The 8,271-nt window shown below is 44.5% G+C and overlaps 1 protein-coding gene across 2 annotated transcripts in view; it reads left to right on the forward strand.

The window, feature by feature from the left end:
• LRRFIP1 (leucine rich repeat (in FLII) interacting protein 1) overlaps positions 1-8,271 on the forward strand; it is a 156,031-nt gene that overhangs the window by 137,235 nt on the left and 10,525 nt on the right. The gene's annotated exons all lie outside the window — the stretch shown is intronic.

The raw sequence follows: 8,271 nt of genomic DNA on the forward strand, positions 1-8,271 counted from the left end.
TATTTGCAGCCACAAGTTAGTTAGATGCCACTTGCTCTGGCTCCCAGCTGCGTTCAACTTTTTAAAGTAAGGCTGGAGTAAGCCCCCACAACTCTGATTTACACTTTGATAGTTTCATCCTACTTCTTTCTATTCATGGAAATGTAGTAGCTGATAGGTCCCATTTGTCAAGATGTGAGGTCCAGAGAGGCACTGAAGTATCTTTATGACAAGTAAAGAAACGTGGCTTTTCATAGTGTCACGATTGCTGAAAGAAGATCAAGTGATTCATTTCCACCCTACTTTTGTATCTCAGCAGCTAGGGATTTGACCCCGCTGTTCTTATTCAAATGTCCATTTTCATAAACCTATGACAACTATTGGTGAAATGCTTAAAGAACCAGAAATATGCCTTGGAAGAATTTCCAAATGTTTTTAGATCACGTAATCCTGACCTGTAAAAAAGATGGGGACGGTGCCAATGCATATTTTATTTTTAATTTATGTTTTTATGCATATATTAATTTATTCCATTGATATCAGAAGTATATTGTAAGACAGCTACTAGTAGACATTCTCAAAGTTAATTTTTAAAGGGACTGATTTCAAATTAAGTAAAACTAACTCTTAAATAGACTTTCTAATGTTTCCCCATCTTCCCTGGGGAAGATACATCGCCTGTGGAATCCATGAAGCTATAAAATTACCTAACGTGAATTTCAGTAGGGTGGTATTTGATAGAGTTATAGTTGTTAGGAAACCCCACAATGTAACAGTTTATTCCAAAGCAGAAATAGGTTCTTTAATTGATGAACCGTTAATGGTTTCATTGAGTGGTCATATTAATCTTAAGCATTTGTCACCTGCTGGAATTTTTTCCCGTCCCAACTGGATAGAGTAAATCTGTTTAGGGCGCAGGTTCGAGCTGCTGTCTCAGGAAGGCAGACTTCAATTGGGTAGAGACAGGTGGAATTCTTTTCACGTCACACGTACTATTTCAAAATGTTGTCCTTGAGGCTGAGTTTCTTAATGGGAACTGTATTGTCTCTTTTAAAAGCCACTTTGAAGCCCCTGGAGGGCTTTGTGATCACTGGGTTGCCGTTGGACAGCTGAGGAAGCATGAGCAGTTACTATGTACCCCTCAAGATGAGAATGGGGACCCCAAGTCTCTGTCCATTCTGAGACCTCAGCATGATGGATGGTTTTGCTGCTTGATCTGAAACGCTCTGTTATTCCTTGAAACTTAACTTTTCACCTTTTCAAAACAATCCGTGTACGCTAGATGGCGCCAGAGGCCACGCTCTTGCCTTGGCGGTGCCGGTGGTCTTTCTTGCCTCTGGGCGGTGGTGGTGGCCTTTGCTGATGTAATCCGCTAGTGCACCACTGCTCTGCCGCACAGAACTGGCAAAAGCTTCTGTTTCCTGTGGCTCCGGGTGATTCTTTCCCCTTAGGCATGGGTTCAGGTGGGAACTAGGATGTTTGCTAGATGCCATGTGATCACCACGTCATGTGGCCCCTTCCATTTTCTCCATGGTCTTCTAGGCCGAGCCCGTGAAGTGGAGGTGAGAAATGACAGTGTGGCGAAGGTGGGAAAAGGAGGGATCTTACCGGATTCTGAGCAAGAGCCGCACCAAGAGGAGAGAGTGAAGGACTGTTCGGACAGAGAGGGAGTCCATCCTGGTGAGAATTCTGAGGGCCAGGAGACCTCCCAAGGCAAGGCCCCACCCCCGGGCCCACTAGCAGATGTGACCAGTGAGGCCGGTGGTGGGACTGGCATGTCCCCTGAGGAGCCCCAAGGCCTGAGTGATTTAGGCAGTGAAGGCCCAGAGCCCGTGGCAGAGCCACACCGAGGTAGCAACAAGAAGGAAGATTCTGCAGAGAAACAAGACGTTATCGCGACACCCTGTCAGGAGTCTCTGTCTTTGCAGACACCAGGTGAAGGGGCAAGTGATACAGACCCCAGGGGGCAAGGTGGAAGCCCCACAGAGAGTGTGGAAGAGGCAGGGGGAACTAATGTTGGGGAGCAAGTGAGTACAGTGACCTCAAGTCCTCCAAAGTGTAGTGAAGACCCAGTGAATCAAGATGAAAACCACTCAGTGGATGTGTCTGAAGACCCACAAACTGAGTCTAAGTTAAACAAGGAACTCTCCAACCAGAAAGTAGCTGAGCTCAAGGAGGCCCCAACTCAGAGTGTAGATGTAGGTAAGGAGAGCCAGGAAAAAGAAGATGAAACGGAATTAATCGATGAGAAACCCACCCAGCCTGAAGTCCAAGCCAGCCCGTGTTCTCCAGCAGCCAAGAGCGGCCATCGTAAAGCTAGGGGTTCAGGTAAGGTGGATCCTGGAAGCGAACCTTTAGAACTGAAAGAACCCGATGAAGAAAAGAACAGCCTGCAGGGAGAAGTATTGGACTCATCGCAGAAGAAAACAAAGAACAAGAAAAAGAAAAACAAGAAGAAAAAATCACCAGTTCCTGTAGAAAGCCCGCAAGATGACATGGAAGGCTTAACATTTCAGAAGACAGGTTTAAGTGAAGTGAAGGAGGAAGACCAGGTCCAGTTAAGTGATGACAACTCAGCAGGAGAAGCCCAACACAAGGTCACAAAAGATACACAACCGAAAATGGTGCCAGGGAGCAGTGAAGATGTGGAGTGTGCAGAAAGTCCTGAAATTGAGTTGGATGGAATATGTAACCAAGAAGAGGACAGTGTGGAAAGTGTGGAAGGGAATGGAATCGCTGGTGGAGACACGTTAAATGTTGAAGGCCCTGCCGTTCAATCACCAGGCTCTAGCGCTGGTGAGAACGTGCCAGAAGGAAGTGTTACGAAAGATGCCGCTGGGGAACAGCATGCTGGTCAGAGCAGTCCAGCGGACCTAGAGGATGAAGAAGATGAGGACAGGCGGCCCTACGAGGAAATGAGTAATGTCTCCCAAACAGACAGTACAGAGAAGTGTGTGGTGTCGGAACATCCGAGTCAGACAGTTGAGATAGCATTAGAGAACAGTGTAGGAAACTGTGCTTCACCGGCACCCACAGGAGAGCTGGGGGACTTGCAGTTAGAACACAAAGGAGATCCAAGACATGAGAATGAGAAGGGCAGAAGCAAAGAAGACTGTACCATGTCCTGAGCGGAGGCAGCAGCCGAGGCAAGCTGGTAAGCTGGAAGCTTAGAGAGGACCAAGGACTTTGCACAATAGGTTGAGTTGTCATGAGACGCTTGTCTTTTATCTCTGCTGGCAATTTGCAGAAAATGTTCCAAATTGGTATCAAAGTACCAACTACCAAGTATCTCCTCCTTTTCATTGTAAACTGTTACCTGGAGATTTGAATTCCATCTTTAGGGTCAGCACCCAGATTAGAAAGAGATGCCCTGGGGAGCAGCCAGCATTCCAGTGGTGTACCCATTGTTCCTAATCCTGCTTAAAATCCGAGTGAAATTATTGAACGTGTGCCTTAGGCAGTTGTCAGTGTGGATGACCAAACAGATCAGCGTCTAACTGAGAGGACCGAGTCAAATTTGGGGATCTCCACATTGTGTATTTAATTGATGCTTAAATTGATTAGTCTCATTCTGATACAGATCTTTATCATAGTTTATTTTCAGATGTTCTTTATAAACTGTCTGGTGTTATATTTAAAGGAGACAACGGGCCAAATAGAATGTAAGACACTGAATGATGAAATATGTACATTAGCACAATAGTTGATCCTTTTATGGAATATAAGTAAACCATTTCAAGCACAAAGAGATCTTGTTCGCCTATACCTCATACAAGAATATTTTGTTTCAAACCAATACTTTGGGGCCTTATGGTTGACGAGACCTGAATTTATTTTGTAGGAGAGTTTGACACCAGGTCCTGCTGATTATGTACCACATAGATTGTATACAAAGATTCTGAGTTTGTTTTCTCTTTTTTTTCATTCTGGAAAAGACATGTTGAAATTGCATTTCCTATTGCACTGAAATATTTGGGCAGAACCAACTCATTTTTAAAATGGATTTTTTTTTTTCTAGCAGAAAATTCTTCTCTTTCTGTTTGGGTGTCTAATCGTGGTTCAGAAGAGCCTTACGAAAGGTTACTGATCTTGCTAATGAGACTAGAACAGGATCTTCAAAAAAATAGGTGAATCCTGTTTGATATTTTGTTATCAATGTTTCCATGTGCTGTTTTTTGGTGTATTATTACTGGAAAATCCTTGTCCTAATCTGCCCGAAGGAACTGTGTATTTTTCTATAGAAAGAAACATTTGGCAGAATAATTGTGAAATATTAAAATCACAAGGGAATGTACGTCATGAACAGTGCTTTTCATTTAATGAAATGGTGTGAGCTCATGTTACTGTTACAAGATACAATTGAGTACAAAAGACCAAAACCTCGATCAACTTTGAGGCAAATGTAAGTGTTATTATGTAATGAAATAAAAACATTTTCTAAACTGAAGAGCCTGGACTCCGTTCTCTGGCTTCCTTGAGTTCTGCCAATGGCTACTCTTCACTCCATGTACCAAGTTGTCTCTCCTTCCAGGAGCCTAGTTTCCAGTGGGGTGGGAATTGGGGGGCTCTGCAGAAGACTTAACACCCAACACCCTTCATCCTACTGAATGACCTTCTCTCCTGAGGACCCAGGCCCGGGTTGGTGTTGGGCCATCTGCTGGAGAACAGAACAGACCGTCGCTTATCCGTGACGTGTATAATCTGCTTTGGTTCCAGTGAGGAACTTGAGCTGAGGAAAGTGTCCATTCTGTTGCTCTGCTTAAATGAGCCAATTGTCCGAAGGCTTCTTGAAGAGGGTGATGAAAATGACAAGTAACCCCTGACTGGTTTTGGTGTAAGTGTGTTGAGATGATAAGTTCTCTCCAGCTGTGGTTTCCTTAGGAAACTCTGAGGTTTCCTGGAAAATCAAGCCCACGAACTATCTAGGGCTTTAGTTTAGGTCCCTCGCATGAAAGTTCACTCCCACTGTCAGGAGAACAGCTCTCCTTCCTATGTCTAAAGTCCTGTTTGGAAGTGGCCAGAGTCACTCATTTGAGACCTTTCTTGCCCATATCACTCAAGAGCACATTATGGGTGTTGGGAACAGCTTCTCATCCCTCAGCACAGCCACCTCACTGTCTCAGTTACTCACTCACTCGTGCATCGAGTCAATGAGTAAGCGTGTTTTGATCACTTCGTTTCTGGAAGGCACCATGCTAGTGAACAGACAGGACCCTGTGGAGAGTAGACAGCTGAGAACCAGGGAGTAACCACAAACAAAAGGCAGCTGAAGAGCCTGACCATTTCTTTCTCTTTCTAAGTTTTTATCATGAATTGAGTGACCATTTACAGACCAGATCGGTTTTGCATCCAGCAGTTCATACACATTTCGTTCGTTTCCTGTCATCGATTGCAGCCTTCACAGGGTAGCAGCATCAGTTGTACATGTTCCCTTTGTTTCTTGCTTTCATTCCTGCGTCTGTCCTAAGCGTTCTGAACTCTGTCTCTGGGTATTGCTGGCCTTCTGATCTCAGCTGGTTGGCTATCTAAGGTGTGTGCCCGTCCTGGTGTCATCTCCTTGTAGACCTACCTGTCTCTCGCTGGATTGACAAGGTCTTGATGGGAGGGCTTCATTGGGGACCTGAGTTACTGTGCTTCCAGGGAACACAGCATAGTCACTGCTGTTCACAATGTATGTCCTTTGTTGTTGTTGTTGTTGTTGTTAAGGTCTGCTGAGTAGCTTGTGACTCATAGCGATCCTGCGTAGAGTTTCCGAGGAGCAGCGGGTGGGTTTAATCCACCAATCTTGTGGTTCAGACTGACCTTGTAGTCCAGTGCTTATCCTACAGCACCACACTAGGAGTCCTTCAGCCCTTTGGTAGTTGTGTGCTGTGAAGTCAGTTCCGACTCATAGTGACCCTGTATATAGTTTCCAAGGCTGTAAATCTTTACGGGAGCAGAAAGCCTTATCTTTCTCCCGCCGAGTGGCTGGTAGTTTCAAACTGCTGACTTTGAGGTTAGCAGCCTGACTTGTAACCACCATACTACCAGAGCGCCTTCTTCGGCCCTTTAGTAATCAAGAAATGTGAGAGTTTATATACTCAGTTTAATTAGGCATGGAGGCATAAGGCAATATAGAAAGATTTCAATGTCAAAAGATAATGCTCAGACAAGAATCAAATGCATACCTGTCAACCACATTCCAAAAATAACTCTGATCCCAGAAATGTCCCTGTGATACAGACAGGAAAGTGTTTAGGACTGAAACCTTAAACTCAAAAAGCCTGCCTCATTTTCAGCCTCAAACTCAAGTTGGCTACTGTCTGTAAAATGTAAATCACCCTTCAAAAGTTATACCTAGAGGTATATAGGGAAAATAGGGGAAGGTAGCCGAGGCTTTTTTATTACAGATTATTATTTTATAATGCTGTTGTTGCTAAGCGCCGTTAAGTCGGTGCCGACTCATAGCGATCCTCTATAGGGTTTCCGAGAAGCGGCTGGTGAGTTTGAACTGCCAACCTTATGGTTCAAACCGACCTTGCGGTCCAGTGCTTTATCCCACAGTGCCACACCAGGATATACAACGACATGTGTAAGGAAGGTTATGAAGAATACATTGCATTGACTACCTGAATTTTTAGCATCTTCACTTACAGACCACAGGACCTGAGCCACTCAGTTCCCTCGGTCACTAGAAGCCTGGCGTGCTAATTCTGGCGGTGTTGGTGGTTCCAGGTTCCCACTGAGACATGCTTTCCTAGGGGACCCCGTGGTACAGCGAGTCCCAGAGACCATCGAGTCGCAGAGACATAAGAGGGAAGAGTCTTTCAAGGTGAAAAGACTCTTTTCCCCAAAGGGAGGAAGGGTTTTAGTTTGTTTGCGATGTTCCGGATGATGATTATGTGAATATTTGCACGTGTGAATATGTGTGTTTGTGAGCCCTAGCAATGCTGTAGGATAAGCACTGGACTGCTAACCTCGAGGTCAGCAGCCACCAGTCACTCAGCAGGAGAAACCTGAGACTTTTCTACAAAGATTTACAGCCTCAGAAGCCCTATACAGGGTTGCTGTGAGCTGGAACCAACTGATGGCACCTAACAACAACAATATATACACACTTGTATGTATGTGCGTGTGTGTGTGTGACTCCAGGGGTGGTACTGTAGGATCAGCACAGGACTGCTAACCACAAGGTCGATGATTCAAACCCACCAGCTGCTCCTTGGAAACCCTATATAGGATCTCTGAGTGGACTCGATGGCACTTAATGTGTGTGTATGTATAGTATGCGTGGTATATAAATATATATATGTAACTGTCTTTCACGGTGCAAATCCCTTTCTCTTTCCCTGTCTTCCCTATCTTCTATACTCACATCTAGGACACATGTTTGTTGATGTTAGTGCCGCTGAGTTGGTTCCGACTCATACTGATCCTGTATCAGGTTTCTGAGGAGCTGCTGGTGAGCTTGAACCACCAACCTTGCAGTTAAAACCGACCTTGCCGTCTAGTGCATTTTGTTGTTGTGATGTGCCATGGAGTTGGTTCCGACTCACACCATTAGGGAACTGTAAATGGTTGCCATGTGGAAGGAAACAGTCCCTTCAGACCAGGCAACTTGGAGAGAAGGCCTCTTCAACCACCTGCCCATTTGCTGCCTCTTGCAAGTATTAGAGCCCCGAGAGGTGCACTTAATAGCTAACTAATTTTACCCTCCCAATGGAAAAGACATCATGTTTAGTAAGGTGGAGGGTCAGAGAAAAAGAGGAAGACCCCGAGCAAGATGGATTGGCCAAGTGGCAGCATTGGTGGGCTCAAGCGTGGCAACAATAGTGAGGTTGGCCCAGGATCGGGCAGTGTTTCGTTCTGCTGTGCATCAAGTTGCTATGAGTCTGTACCAACTCAATGGCACCTAACAACAACAACAATGGAAAAGAAGATTTAGGACAATGTAGCTTCCATCACTTCTAAAATCTGTGGTCAATGTCGTCACATAGGTAATTTGTGTCTGTTTATAATATGAGTGTTGTAGGCCAATGAAGAACCAGGCTCCTGAGAAATTGGTTTGAAATTTCTAACCATCTTGTTAAGTAAGGATTATAATGTATCCAAGAGGTACCAACATTTAGTCAACAAATTAGGGTTCTTGATTTTTAAAGCTATAAATAAAGCAGTACTCTTATTTTCTTCATATCAAATCATGTTGCTTCTTTTTCCATATTCTTTCAACTGTTTTACTTTTGTTTTCTTCATAGATTCTGGGTTGAAATTTCCCTTCCCTTAAAAGTTGTGTTTCTGTCTGTTTTCCCTATT

Source organism: Chrysochloris asiatica, unplaced genomic scaffold, assembly GCF_000296735.1.
Source record: "Chrysochloris asiatica unplaced genomic scaffold, ChrAsi1.0 scaffold00096, whole genome shotgun sequence".
NCBI classification, from domain to species: Eukaryota; Metazoa; Chordata; class Mammalia; order Afrosoricida; family Chrysochloridae; genus Chrysochloris; species Chrysochloris asiatica.